This window comes from Anolis carolinensis, chromosome 6 (assembly GCF_035594765.1).
Source record: "Anolis carolinensis isolate JA03-04 chromosome 6, rAnoCar3.1.pri, whole genome shotgun sequence".
Classification (NCBI taxonomy): Eukaryota; Metazoa; Chordata; class Lepidosauria; order Squamata; family Dactyloidae; genus Anolis; species Anolis carolinensis.
Window position 1 is genome coordinate 44945913 of NC_085846.1, and position 16138 is coordinate 44962050.

The 16138-nt window shown below is 38.3% G+C and overlaps 1 protein-coding gene and 1 long non-coding RNA gene across 7 annotated transcripts in view; one reads left to right on the forward strand and one right to left on the reverse strand.

Moving 5' to 3' along the window:
* The window catches only part of epha5 (EPH receptor A5), a 296129-nt gene that overhangs the window by 142698 nt on the left and 137293 nt on the right, over positions 1-16138 (forward strand). The window lies entirely within an intron of this gene.
* On the reverse strand, positions 1947-11004 carry LOC134292552 (uncharacterized). Its single transcript, XR_009999797.1, has 3 exons — positions 10657-11004; positions 4605-4679; positions 1947-2636 (listed from the first exon to the last, which is right to left on the reverse strand). It is a non-coding gene; the product is annotated as an uncharacterized LOC134292552 (long non-coding RNA).

Sequence of the window (16138 nt, forward strand, 5' to 3'; positions counted from 1 at the left end):
TAGCTCTTATCTTCCTCTATCTACCTTAATAATTCTTCCCTAGGAAGTTTCTGCTGAATTTTAAATCTTTAGCTCTCCCATGCAAACTGCACATCTAGTTATGTTAACCTCCTCTTCGGATCACTGTATTCACAATGGTTTTCACTGTAATCATTGTGTAGTGTTGCATATAAGGAGTTATTTCTGTCCACATCTCTCTTATTTATTTATTTTTTCTTCTTAATTGTTATTTTTTCAAAAGGCTACTGAAATCTAACCAATTCAAAATAAAAATAAAATAAAATTCGGAGATTAAAATAAAATAAACAAATAAAGGAACCAAATGCAAAAATAATTCCTCAATAGTTCCTTCTTATAACTTCTCCCACCTTCTTTTAAAATAGATTAAAAAGACGTTAAAAAAAACAACTTGACTTCTTTCCTCCGCAAGCCAAGGCAACTATCAAAATATTATAATATACTTCTATTTTACTAGTTGCATCAACTTCTTCTTAATGTAATCAAATATTTTTAAATGAATATATACCCACAAGTAATATTAGTACAAACAATTTGATATTTGTGACTGAAATGTAATTCTCATCTTTTATGCATCATCTCAATATCCCCCAAATAGTTTTCTTTTAATCTATACTGATCTGACTTATTTCAACATTTTTTTATAATCGCTTATTGTATTTCCCCCTTCATTCTCAGTGTTCGTATTTTACCAATCCACCCTCTTACATAAAGTTAATTTTTATTTTTAATTCTGTCAACATTCTTAGTTTGTTTCTCCCAGTCCATTCCCAATATTTTCATGTATACAGGGCATCACTTAAGTAGCAAATTGTCTATTTGAGTTTAGCATGCTTCTCTTACCAAAATGGGCTTCATACAGTTTGCATAGGCTTTGCTTATTTGTTTGTACAGATCTTGAAGATTTAAAACAGTTTTTCCCTATTTTTTTGTGGAATCTGTAGGTTTTCCACAGTCTGAAGATAAGTTTATAGCTACTTCCCTGGTTAAGTCACATCTCCATATACAGTCTATTTATTGGACTCCACTTTTTCCTTTCGTTCCAGTTCTGTTGCTGTTGTTTTTCTTGTGATTGTACTTTCTTCCCTTGATGACAATAGTTTATCAGATAGCTTTGGGGGAGGGGGGAGTGTATGTGGCAGCTGAAATTTGCCTGCCTATCTATCTATGCCTGCATACCCAAATGTACCCTGTTTCCCTGAAAATAAGACATCCCCTGAAAATAAGACCTAGTAGAGGTTTTGCTGAATTGCTAAATATAAGGCCTCCCCCGAAAGTAAGACCTAGCAAAGTTTTGTTTGGAAGCATGCCTGCCAAACAACACCAGAGCATGCAAGATTGGTAAATGTATGTACAATAGATTGTTGTACATGGAAATAATGGTAGTAATTCTTGGTAGGATTCACAGTTTGCTGGTTATGCTGGTTTGTGATGACAACTATTGTACAATATATAATAAATGTTCATTTTTTGTTCAACAATAAATGTGAATTCTTCTTAATGGAAAAATCACCTGAAAATAAGACCTAGTGCATCTTTGGGAGCAAAATTAATATAAGACACTTATTTTTGGGGAAACATGGTTTTACATGTGCACATACCTTTAAATCTGTTCAAAAATTACAGCAGGATTTTATTCATTGGGACGCATGGTTTGGTACATATTACATCTGTTTTAAAGCAACTATATTAGCTACTAATCAGTTATTGAGCACAGTTTAGAAGTGTTAGTGCTAATCTATCATACCGAGTTTCATGAAACCTGAAGGACAGGCATGTCCCACATGAATGAGTTTAATAGTTAAGATTGACTCCAGATGACATATTACCTCCTTCCTATCCATAGGGAGTATAAAACATCTTCCGTGTTCCTAATAACATTAAGAATGGATTATGAAGATGCTAAGAAATCAGTTATATTACAGTACTTTGTTTCACATTTACTTTAATAAATAGTATCAGAATTCATTTTTCGTATATCTCAGAGATGGAGATTTCCATTAGAACTAATGAAAATAGTCTCCTATTTTAACAAAAACAGTTTTATGATACTGCATTTTCATATGTCATAATGGGAGATCATTATGTTTGTGCCCCCCTGCCTATTAAATTCATCTTAATTTGAACATATATCCAAAAGTATGCCTAGTGGTGACTAAATGAAAAACTGTTTCCTTACCTCCCAAGAAGATAAATGACTACACAAAGTATGAATAAATATGAATTTGTTTTATATTGTGTGTTTGGCATAGCTTTGTGATATTATTTCTTTATAAATGTTACTTCTGTCACAGGGGTGCATGAGCATTTCATAAAATTACCTGCTGAGCTCAATTACTGTGGATTGCAGGTAGAATTTAGCATAATTATATAATATGAGCTAGCTCAGCCACCATATCTCAATGTATTTTTTTTTAAAAAATAACAAGAATAACTATTAGTTTGAAAAAGAAGAAATAGATAAAATTCCCTTTTTCTTTGAATGCATAAAGCCAGTTCATCCACATAATGAATTAGATATCTACCCCAGAAGGTCCATTTTAAGAGGTTTAGTGCTTCTCAAAGTGATGGCTCCTAGATTAGTATGGGACTACTAGTTGCTAGTCCCTGGTGTATTTCTAGAAAAGAAAAAAAAAACAAGTTTAACCAATATGCACAAATATAGTACTGGTCCCTGGCAACATTGAAAAAAAAATTGCTTGTTGCTCAGATCAGATAACCATAGAAGCACTGGTTTAGGACTTTATTTGTTTATTTATTTATTTTCCGCTTTTCTCCCCCATCAGGGATTCAAAGTGGCTAACAATAAGGTATCAAACATAAAAGGTACATTGGGATAAAATAAGTAGACATAATTAAAAATAACAATTGAAACATAATTAAGCAGTTAAACCATAATAGAACATATTACAGATTAAAATACATTCAACACTTAAGGTATAGTTAAAACTAAATAAACATAAATGGAAGCCATTATCCGTCCCATTGCCACTTGTCCATAAAAGTATTGCACAAAAAAGGTTCATCCTAAATTTTACTATGGTGCCTATTGCTCTTGTATTATTCTTCATCCAAGGCCTGATTCTAGAGGAAAAAAATTATCTGGTACCTGAAAGTTAGTGGAGAGGGGGCCATTCTGATGTCTTTCGGAAGGGAGCAACCACCAAAAGGCCCTCTCTCTTGTTCCCACCAAAGATATTTGCAACAGTAGTAAGACCGAAAGAAGGATCTCTCCTTCAGGGATCATGCAGGTTCATAGAGGGAGATGCAGTCTTTTAAGTAGACTGGTCCCAAGTCATCTAGGGCTTTATAGGTTAAGACCAGCACTTTGAATTGTACTCTGAAGCTGACTGGTAGCCAGTGCAGTTGTTTTTGGCCCTCCTGGCCACCTGAGCCTCCAAGGAGGATCCCCAAGCTGTGGACCTATTTCTTCAGGGGGAATGTTACCCCATCTAACACAGTAGCCCTATACCCTGATCTGCCTTACGACTGACCAGGAGCACTTCTGTCTTGTCAGAATTCAATTTCAATTTGTTCATCCTCATCCAGTTCATCACAACTGACAGGTACTGGTTCAGGGTCAGGACAGCTTCCTTGGCTTCTGGTGGAAAGGAGTAATAGAGTTGGGTATTTTCTGTGTACAGATGGCACTGAACCTCAAAACTCCAGATCTCTCCCAGCATTTTCATGTAGATGTTAAATAACATTGGGGACAATACGTATTATGTAAAAAGAAGTCAAGGGTGGGGGTTCATGGTTGGGAATGGGAGGTGGTGGGACTGGGAAAATTCTTGTATCTTGATGGTGACATACCAAAGATTGTATGTTTCTGTGTGTGTGTGTGTGAGTGTGTGTGTGTGTGTGTATTTCACATTAAAAATAAAAGAAACAATACTGAGCCCTGAAGGACCCCACAGGACAAAGGCCATGGGGTCGAATGAGTTTCTAGCTGAGTAGGCATTCATAGATGGATTCCCAGCTGCCAATAGGTTTTTACAGATCTCGGCAAATCTCGGCAGATGGCAGTTGCAGGGTGTTGCACTGTAGCTCTGATACACCTTTTCACCCAACACCACACAATGTCCAGATAATTCAATAAGCAAAGGTTTATTAATGAATAATTATAAAAGGAAAAAGGCCAGTCAAAAGCCGCTCTGAGTCCCCTTTCAGGGTGGGAAGGGAATAAATATAGTAAATAAATAAATAAATTTCAAAAAGAAGAAGTACAAGTACAAAAAGTAATTCCCAACGAGTTCAAGAGTCCATCAGCTTTTGAACCAAAGCATCAAAAAGCAAACCACAGAGATGTGAGTTAGCACCAAGCAAAAGAATCTTTAAGTAGGCTATTGTCCAAAAGTTGTATCCATAAACATGAAAACAGGAACACAAGAAAGGCAAAACCTCCAAAAACATGAAGTCATAAATAGGAATCAAACCAAGAATCTTGAAATACGTGAACCAGGAACTTAGGACTGAAAACTAGGAGCTGTTTTCCCTTTTTACAACAATGTTCCCACTAAAGGCCTGAGAGCCCAGAAACTACTTAAAAGGCCTTAATTCCTCCCATGACATCATTTTGCACACACCTGCTTTTTCTCTCCGTATCTCTAAGCCTCTGAGAAAAATCCATGGCATTCCCTGCATCTCCCCTGCTTGTAGCTCTATCCAAAAAAAAAAAAAAAAAGAGAGAGAGAGAGAGAGAGAGAGAGAGAGAGAGATCAGATTGGTCTGGCATGACTTGTTTTTAGTAAATCCATGTTGACTATTAGTGATGACCACATTCGTTTCTAAGTGTTTGCAGACCATTTCCTTAATGATCTTTTCCAGAATCTTGCCTGATATTGACATAAGGCTGACCAGACAGTAATTATTTAGGTTGTCCTTTTTTCTCTTTTTGAAATTAGGGACCACATTTGCCCTCCAGTCTGCTGGGACTTCTCCCGTTTTCCAAGAACTCTCAAAGATGTTTGCTAGTGGTTCCGAAATGACTTTTCTAGTTGCTTCAGTACTCTTGGATGTGGTTGATCCAGCCCTGAGGACTTGAATCTTGGGTTCTCCTTCCCCTGTCCAGCCAGCCACTTCCTGATATTTCCATACTGCTGTAATTTATATAAGTGACTTTCCACTGTAGGATACCAGATGTTGCTTATACTAACCATAATTAACTTCTTAGTCAAAAACAAAACGCCAACTTTCCAACTCAAAACTAAATTCTAGTTTTGCCTTGAAGAGTAAGCAGAAGTTTTTCTTGTAGTCTTCCTTTTGTTACTAGGACAAAACAATTATTAGAAGGGGACATTCTTATAAATTAATTTATGCCACTCACAAATCCTGAGAAATAAGTAAAGAACTTGCTCAAGGGAAAGCTGATGGGATGGTGCATTTAATATGTTTGTATGAGTACATGGTTGCTGATTCAATGAAATAGGATACTGGTTTAGGCTTGCTTGGAAGAAAATTGCTTTATCCAATCAGCCTTTTCTAAATTGGTCTTAATGTCTTTTCTAAATTGGTCTTCTATAAATACATTATTTCTCAACTCCATATAGCTTGAACAATAACAGTATCACCCTATTTGTCATGATACTTAAAGCTGCTTATCTTTTTAGTATTAAGAATTTCAGTTGTTTTAGAAAAAGAACAACTACTTTTAGAAATCTTTGTATAGAGTCAGTGGATTTTTGTCTTTACTCTCATGGCTTGTTCCTGACAAAGATCCACCCAGAGGAAACATGTTCTTATCATATATTAAAGGAACCACTGACCTCATAGGAAAACTGATGAAAAACTCAACCTACAAACTCACTAAGAAAATCCAACAAATGCTACATTCAGCAAAGAACAAGAGGGATCCTCTCACCTCTGAAGGAGTCTACCGTATATCATGCAGGTGTGGACAAGTCTACATAGGAACCAGCAAATGCAGCACCCAAACATGAATCAAGGAACAAGAAGTCCAAAGGCCAAAAAAGTCAGCCATAGCAGAGAACTTGATGAACCAACCTGAGCACAGTATATTATTTGAGAACACAGAAATTCTGTCCCACTCTAACAGCTTCCATGTCAGACTACACAGAGAAGCCATTGTGTGATGGCGCGAGTGGCGCCATCTATATGTCGAACTGTAAGTTGCAAGATTTGAATTGTTGTATCATGCCTGATTTTGCCTTTACCCTGTAAATGTAGTTGGATTGATTGGTTATTTATAGCTGTCAATCAGTGTTGTTTGCACCAGTTATATTGCTTCCTCAGCTCAATTGTTTGGCTCTGCCTCTTCCTGGAGTAGGACAGTGTTTCCTTTTTTCATTCCACCATCAAGCTTTCTACCAGATGGACGTGAGAGAGAGACTTGGCTCTAAAAGCCCTTGATTAAGTTACCTCTCAGCACCAGTTCTGAGATTCTTACCCTTGAGACTTATGCTTCATGTTCAGGGCCAATCTGGACGAAGTTGAGGAGTCTCAAGCACCTTCAAATCAGTTTTTTGGCACCAAAGGAAGACTGTGTCTTCAAACATAGGCCATTTGGACTGAGGCTGAGGATTGCTCCGGCATTCACAGCCATTGAGAAAGAGGGACCTGGAAAACCTTCTCAGCTGCAGAGCTCCTTGGACTTAAAACAACCAAAGACTGTAATGTATATTTTCCTTTACCCCTTTGAAACTTCCAGCTTATTGCCTTAAAGGGATAACCTTTTGTGAACAATAAAACCAGTTTTGAGTTATCTACAGTGTTTTGGTTCTTGGGAGTTCCAGTTTCCCTAAAGGAGGGCAAGAAGCAACCCCCTGGGGAAAGATGTCACGTCCATGCCTCTTTCGCTAAGAGTTAAAGCCCCAGACGCGATGGCACACATTGAAATCCACAAGCACGTGGACAATTACAACAGAAAGGAGGAAACCATGAAAATGAACAAAATCTGGCTACCAGTATTAAAATCAGGATACTAAATAAAGAACAACACTCTGAAAACAGAGGAATTCCAGATCTGAAACAATCAGGCCCAACTAACACCTCCCAACAAAGGATTCCCCCAGGCAGGAATTAGCCAGGACTTGAGCTGCAAGGCCATTAAATGCTAATCAAGGTGATTAATTACAACATTCATACTTCCCTCCAACAGACAGGAGTTCTTTCTCCCACCCTGGACCTTCCACAGATATACTGGAATCTAAGCAAGGGAGGTTTATATATCTCACAACCTCTGAGGATGACTGCCATAGATGTGGATGAAACATCAGGAGAGAATGCTTCTGGAACATGATCATACAGTCTGAAAAACTTACAGCAACCCAATTCAAAAGCTGTATAGTAACCCTGTTACATATGCAGTTTTGACTTTGTCCTCTATTTGTTACCCACAAAGCACCATGAATCTCTCAAAATCTTTTAAAACTAGAATTCATAACATCTGTGTTTAGAAATGGCAAGATTTTAGCTTGGGATGAACATATATATAGAAACTCCCCCCACAGCACCAAGCCCTTTGTGGAGCAAAAGAATTTAGGAGGCATCAAAAAGCCATCATTAGAAATATTCCAGATATGTCTTACTGGTTCCATTTTTACTACACTTGGTGAGAAACTGCAGTATCCTCTTGCACAGAAACCTCCAGATGACACAGTTGTGCAAAGTGTTTTCTTTATGCAATTTGTAAAGCTCTTATATAATGCCAAAATATGAAAAAGTAGATGATTAAGAACTAATGCTTCATTTCTTTACTGGAACATCTGGAATTAGTTGCTATAATCTGCAAGCAATTAGGTACTTTTAAACAAAATACAATAAAATTACTTGTGATGAATTGGTTTTGGTGTTAACACTTAATGTTGGATCTGGGATATCCTTGAGGGCTGATGCTTTATTTGCATATTATAATAGTTGACACTGAATTCTTACCATTTTCTTTAAGGCAGTGGGGTACTATATTCTTGCACAGTGCTCTTTTATGTTGCTTTGTCAAGCAGTAATATTTGGCATTCTGTTCACATCCTGCTACTGCCACTAAAGTGGCCTGAAGCAAGCTGCAAGAAGAGCACACTAAATTGAGCACTTAAATCACTGCTACTTCGGCTCCATGGCAGATTTAACGAGCATCCTGGAATGAATGCCGTGAAATAATATACTGTCAGACCTGACACAGCAGAATGTCTCTGCTTCCAATCACACAATAGTCCAGGTGAGCATGCAATTATAATTAACCTCCTGCTTGCTTGTACCTTATGCGAAATGATCACATGAATGATAAAACCAAGAAAAGTCTCAGGGAAACAGGAGAAAGTGATTTCTGAGCCGTATTGACATTTTAAATAACTTTGGAAGGAACCAATGGAATGCAGATTTTCATTGTGTCACAGTGTTGGGATCTGAACCGGGGGTGATATTCAAGGAAATACGCATTGGGCTCATGGCCCAAGATTCACTAGAAAAGTCAACAAATAAGAAATAATATGTGATCATGATGATGAACTAAAGAATTTTAAATAAAGATAACATTGATGATCCATCTGCATTTGCAATACTTTGTAGAGTCAGAAAGGATATTTTAGAAGAAAAATAATTAAAAAGTTGCATGGTTGAATTATTTGGAATTAGGTATGAGAACATGGAGGTCCTTTTTGTTTAAGAAAACAAAACTACCGTATATACTCGAATAAAAGCCGAGTTTTTCATCCCTTTTTTAAGGCTGAAAAACGCCTCCTCATCTTATACTCTGGTGAAGGTTCTGGTGGGAAGGCGTGGAGCAGAAAGAAGGGCTGCTTTCAGCCCCACACCTTCTGTCCAGGACTCTCACCTCCCTGCTCAGCAGCCTAGCTCTCCTTTCTTTCCTCCTCCCTCACCTCACACATGCCTTTTCCTTCTTCTCCCTGCTGCTGCTGCTGCTTCTCCTGCTCCTGCTCCTGCTCTTGCTGGTGTTCGGGATCCGAGGTCTGGAGGTGGATCCCACCCTTGCCTGCTTTCTTTCCTTCCTGCCTGCCTGGGAGATCTTCTCAATCTCCCCTTGATTCCTGGCTTCAGTCTTGGCTGAGAGATCAGCTTCGTTGCTTCCCCTTTCTGGTCTGGCTTCCTCCCTCCCTCCCTCCCTCCCTCCTTCATTCCTGGCTTCTGTCCTTGCTGGGAGATCTGCTCCATTGCTTCCCCTCTCTGGTCTAGTTTCCTCTAGCTCTCTCTCTTCCTCCCTCCCTCCCTCCTTGATTCCTGGCTTCTGTCCTGGCTGGGAGATATGCTCCGTTGCTTCTCTATCTGGTCTGGCTTTTCCTCTTGAGTATAAGCCAACCCGAATATAAGCCGAGGCACCTAATTTTACCTCAAAAACCTGGGAAAACTTATTGACTCTCTCTCTCTCTCTCTCTCTCTCTCTCTCTTTCAATCTCTCTCTCAATCTGTCCCCTTGATTCCGGGCTTCAGTCTTGACTGGGAGATCTGCTTTCTTGTTTCCCTCTCTGGTCTGGCTCTATTTCTCTCTCTCTCCTTCCTTCCTGCCTTCAGTCCTGGCTGGGAGATCTGCTCCCTTGCTTCCCTCTCTGGTCTGGCTTTCCTTCTCAATCTCTCCCTCCTTGATTCCTGGCTTCAATCCTGGCTGGGAGATCTACTCAGTTGCTTCCCTCTCTAGTCTGGCTTCTCCCCCCCCCCCTTCCTTCCAACCTTATTTTTTATTATTATTATTACATTTGTTATTTTACTCTATTATTATTATTATTATTATTATTATTATTATTACATTTATTATTTTACTCTATTATTGTTATTCTTACATTTATCATTTTACTCTATTATTGGAAGGATACGTAAGCTCATTTACATTGAAGAAGGTTAGAATAATGATTGAATCAGAGTTGGACAGTCTTATCTTAAATTACAGTTTTATGTAAATATTAAAAAATTAACCTACTGATACCTCAATTAATGTAATTTTATTGGTATCTATTTTTATTTTTGAAATTTACCAGTAGCTGCTGCATTTCCCACCCTTGGCTTATACTTGAGTCAATAAGTTTTCCCAGGTTTTTTAGGTAAAATTAGGTGCCTCGGCTTATATTCGGGTCAGCTTATACTTGAGTATATACAGTAATCGCTATGTGAGAGACATCTGCAGTACCAGTATACAGAAGTGAAGTGAGAAATATTTTTCTTTCATAACACTAAAACTTAAGGTTTATCAATGAACTTGATGGATAATCTGTTAAGGAAAACAAAATAATTATTTTATTGAATACTTTGTTTATGTGTTTCATTATAATAGAATTATAGAGTTTGTTTCCCTGAACTCATGAAGGAAAACTCTTCTTTTCACCTATATCACTGTTGCAGCCCCAACTCAATTACTAGGTACAGTAGAATCCCGCTTATCCAACATATACGGGCCGGCAGATCGTTAGATAAGTTAAAATGTTGTATAATAAGGGGGGATTAAGGAAAAGCCTATTAAACATCAAATTATGTTATGATTTTACAAATTAAGCACCAAAACATCATGTTTTACAACAAATTGACAGAAGAAGCAGTTCAATACATTATGTAGTAATTACTGTTTTTGCGAATTTAGCACCAAAACATTGCAATGTATTGAAAACATTGACTATAAAAACATTGACTACTAAAAATGTATACAAATAAAGGTAGAATTGCATAAAATGAACTTACAGTAACAACATTGTCAGAAGTTAAATCCATAGAAAGCTCACTCCTTGCTGCCTAGAGAAACAGCCGTGGATCTGGGCGGTAGGCAGACTGCATTGGATAATCCAGACTGTTGAATAAGCGAAGGTTGGATTAGTTTTTCCCTTGTCTTTTTATAAACATATGGGAAATGGTTGTTGTTTATTCATTCAGTTGCTTCCAACTCTTCATGACTTCATGGACCAGCCCAGTCCAGAGCTCCCTGTCTGTGTTGCCACCTCCAGCTCCTTCAAGGTTAAGCCAGTCACTTCAAGGATAACATCCATCTATCTTCCCCTTGGTCGGTCTCTCTTCCTTTTTCCTTCCATTTGCCCCAGCATCATTCTCTTTTTCAAGGTTTCCTGTGTTCTTATCATGTGGCCAAATACTTCCTCTTTGCCTCGAATATCCTTTCCTCCAGTGAGCAGTCAGGCATTATTTCCTGGAGTATGGACTGGTTGGATCTTCTTGTGGTCCAAGGCACTATAAATAGTAGTGCAGAAATATCTATGGGTCTATTCATAATTTGGCTATCTGGAAATGAGTGATTGTTTCATAGGTCTTTAATTCAAGTAGATGGTATCTCCTATCATTATTCAGCAACAAATTGGAGAAAGGGAATAGTTTACCTGCTTCAGTTTCTACCATTTCCTTGCCTTTTCAGCCATTATTCCGTCTTTGTGTATCATTTTGTTAGCTGTTCCTCATTTTAAGAGGAAGTACAAGTAACAAACTTGTAATGCATCAAATAAATCATGAGATTGCTGTTGATCATTCCTACTAAATGTGACTTTTGCTTTACTATAGTCATAAACCTAACCTCTGCCACCTGTTCTACATTGAAAACACTATCTTTTAATAGATATAAAATATGATTGGTTGTTTGTCAGATTAACTCAAAGGCATTATTTCGCAACACTTAATATCAATGTTCCCTCCCACCCTCCCTCTGACTATGTAAAACAGGGGTCCCCAGACTTTTTAAACAGGGGGCTAGTTCACAATCCTTCGGACCGTTGGAGGGCCGGACTATAGTTGGCCACCGAGCAATAATAATAATTAATAATAATAATAATAATAATAATAATAATAATAATAATAATAATAGCAATAATAATAAAAAAGAGGGTTGGAAGAGACCTCTCGGACCAGAGTCCAACCCCCTTCTGCCTCTGTGTACCAAAAGCACAAGCAAAGCACCCCGGACAGATGGCCACCCAGCCTTAATGTTAATAATAATAATAATAATAATAATAATAATAATAATAATAATAATAATAATAATGGTTGTAAGAGAAGAGACCCCTTGGGTCATTTAGCCCAACTCCCTTATGCCTTTGTGCTGTGGGGGCCAGATAAATGGCTTTGATGGGCTGCATCCGGCCCCCGCGCCTTAGTTTGGGGACCCCTAATGTAAAACATTGCAATCTTTGTTCTCTGATAATTTCAAACCAACTTTTTAGACCTAACACTTTCCTGAATACTTTTATACTGATAATTTTAAACACATTTAATGCAACTTACAAGTTAATGAAGTATTTTGATTTTTATGGGAACTATGATTACCCTTCAGTAGTGTTCCAAAAGTATAATACTCTGAGCACAGTTAAAATTAGAGACACATTTTATGCTTATGCAAATAGTTGCATGTGTGCATTTTACTAAACAGTTTCCAGAAGAATGAGTAGGCAGTGTTAGCTGTGATTTACATCTCAGTAGGGCAGTGATTTCATTCAGGGTTTAAGTCTGAACTTCAAAGGTGCTAAAACTGTTTCAGGGATGGGATTGATATTTTTGGATTATTCCTCTAATGTTTGGACTAAAACTCTGAGAAGATTCATCACCCGATTGCCCTGGAGTCCCCAGTTGCCACTGTGTGTAAGTGTCTCCACTGTAAGAGTGGAGCAAGAGCTATTAATAAAACATGTTTGCATTCCACCCTTCGCTCAGACAGAGCTATGCTTACTGGGTATGATAATTTCAGGAATTTCTAAAACCCTATTAGCTGTTAGGTTGAATGTAGTCATGTTTCTTTGTTGGCATTTCCCTTCCTTTTTGTTTGTTTACTATGTGGGTTGCTTCTTTTCTATCTTTCTCTAAAGCAATCATGTGCCATGATCCCCAAATGAAAGTCTGATACCTAATGAAGTCTCTCCATATTCATAAGATAATGTCAGGTTTCTTCTGGCATTCTGGTGGTCCTATCTTTGTGCCTAATAAGAAAGTACCACTGTATTCTTTCAGCAGTTTTTTTTAATCTGACAGTCTTTTCAACAGGCCAAGTGGATAAATATCTTGTCAAATTAATAGTTGCAAAGATGGAACTCACAGGTGCAGATTCATGATCCTTGTAATGCATTGACAAGCACAGTCAATATGCCATTCTAAGGTAATAGCCATTACAGTATGACCTGAAACAACAGTGAAATCCCTACATCACATTTTGACAAGATCTTCCTTTATTAAAGTGACTGGGTGCTTCTTGTGTTGTGCCGCATTCCTTATTCCCCAGAGTGAAACAAACATTAAGTATTTGTAGATCTGCAGCCATTAACCTTTCCACTTGAAAGGTCAGAATAATAGTTTGTTGTGTTTTGTGTCAAGGAGATTCAAATACTGCCAGATGTTTAGAATGATTAAAAACAACAATAGCTGCACTTTTCCACAAGGGAAAAGGAAATCCCAAATCTAAGATGAAGGGATACAAAATCTCCCCATATCTGAAATAATGCCATTATTGGCCCTAAAACCCCACAAAAGCTTACGTATATTCTCCAGAGCTCTACATCAATGTGTATTGCCTGTTGACTTATGGTGCCTGTTGATTCATGTTAACCCTATTAAATTCATAGGGTTTCCTTAGGCAAGGAAAACCCATAAGGAGCTTGTTTTTGGCTTCCTTTGAAATATAGCCTATAGAACCTAATAGGCCTTGGCAATCCCCCATCTAAGTAGTCAGCAGGTTTCACCCTGCTTACCTTCTAAGATAAAATAATCTAGCACCTTTGAGATATAAGGCACTCTTTCCATTAGGCTAGACATTTCAAAAAGCAGGGGATGAGTGGAGAAACCGGGAGGGTCCCAATTTATGCAAGAGATTGTAGGCATGTATCATTGACCTAGACACAGGACTTCATCAGATGCAAGCCCTCTCCTCTTTCCACACACTTCTAAGATATTTCAGGGACAAAGTCCCACAGAGTCCTTCATAGAATACTAGAATGATAGAATCATAGAGTTGGAAGAGACCATGTGGGCCATCTAGTCCAATCCCCTGCCATGCAGGAAAAGCACAAAGTACCCCTGACAGATGGCCATCCAACCTCTGTTTAAAGGCTTCTAAGGAAGGAGATTCCACCACTTCACATGGCATAAAACTACTTCTGGTTGTCATCTGTTGCCTTTTGTCTCTGAAATGTAGTAGAAGTGTAGAGAAATGGGGGGAAAGGAGATGGGGATAAATCATCATCTGAGATCACAATGGGGATTGAAATGGGAGAAAGAGAGGGAAAACACATGAGATGGGTTCCTCAGGTTGTTTCGGTTCAGTGATGTGGAACAATTGGTGGTCGATCTACTAATGTGCCTTCAGACTATGGGTCCCACTGAAAGAAGTGTTTAAAAAGGATATCTTAATTCTCATTTAATTGTAAAGTCTTGCGGGAAAATGACCCCAGGAAATGTGATACCTTAACCCTGCTTCGGTGGAAAGGTCTTGAGGGGAAACGACCTCAGAGAAAGTGAGACCTTAAGAAAGGTACCTCAGCCCTACTCTGTGGAAGAATCTTGAGGGCAAACAATCCCAGGGAAAGTGATGTCTCAAAAAGGATGCATGTTTGCAAAAGTATGCTGATATCCTTGCAATGGGAGGAGATCTTGCCTGCCCACATGAATTAAACAGATGGTTGAGTAAGAAGTCAGAGAAGGTAATCTTGTGTGAGGCAGGTGAGTAAATTTTTCATCTTCTTTAAAGATGGAACCCCATGAAGCACCATGCAAAGAAGAGGATTTCCCTTGCAGGGAAATCGCATTCAAATACCCCAACAGCCTCTGTTTAAAAGCCTCCAAAGAGGGCGATTTTTCCCCCACCCCCTAATTTTGTAATGAGTACTGAAATATTTTTTTTTGTTGATCGCACAGGGCCATAAGGCATACCAGTTGAGACACAAGTGTATTGAAAGGAACAAGTTTGAAATGTGTAGTTTGGAAATTGTGTTTGCCCATGGATGGTTAAGATGGTTGTGGGGATGAACAAAAAAGAGCTGAGGATGAGTAGGGCCCTTCCTATCTGTTCTGTAGTAAAAGAGGCAAAAAGCAGCTGCTGTAGCATGATATGCCAACTTCGTATTTCCTTTCTACCCAGGGTACCCCAACCATTTCATCCAACTTAACTGGGTTTTTTACTGTGTTAGAAGCAACTTGAGAACATACTGCAAATTGCTTCTGTTGTGAGAGAATGGGCCTTCTACAGAGATGTTGTCCAGGGGACGCCCAAGTGTGTTACCATCCTGCTGAGAGGCTTCTTTCATGTCCCCACAAGCTAGAGCTGACAGATGTGATCTCACCCTGTCTTGCGGATTCGAACTGGCAATCTTCAGGTCAGCAACCCAACCTTTAGGTCAGCAGTCCAGCATTAACATGCATTAGAAGAGCAATATATGTGTATTTGCCTTCAAGTCATCTGATGTTTTATGACAACCCCATGCATTGTATAGGGTTTCTTTAGGCAGGGAATACTCAGAGTGGCTTTGTCAGTTCCTTGCTCTGAAATAGAGCCTACGGAACAGAAGTACAAATCAAGCCCAACGCTACTTAGCTTCCAAAATCAGATGTGGTGCCTTTAGGCTAATACTCAAATGAAATCGACATAAGAGGTAGAGTTACTGGCACACTGAAAAATCAATAGCTTTTAAATCTATCCCATTTGAGAAATAGGGTATGTTTTTGAGTATTACTAGCAGCATTTCTTTTTTACCCACTTTCCTGAAACACCAATGCAGAAGACGTGAATGTCTGTTGATAGACAAAGAGATAGATTGGGTTAAAGCATATTATGAGAACAAACTTCTTCCGTCCCCTTGATCATAATCTAAAGAGACATAGATAGTGACTTGATTGCACATGACGATTTGTGTTTCATTCTATTTGGGGATAAAACTTAATTGTAGATACTTCATAACAACAGCACCTTGTTTTCACACAGCACTATTCGAAATAATTCTTGTCTAAGGACACTGCTTTTGCAGTTATTTTTAAGATTTCTTTTCCCCCACCTTTGTTTTTGTTAGATACCATATATACTCGAATATAAACTGACCCAAATATAAGCCGAGGCACCTAATTTTACCACAAAAAACCCATTGACTTGAGTCGAGGGTGGAAAATGCAGCAGCTACTGATAAATTTCAAAAATAGAAATAGAAATAGATACCAATAAAATTACATTAATTGAGGCATCAGTAGGTTA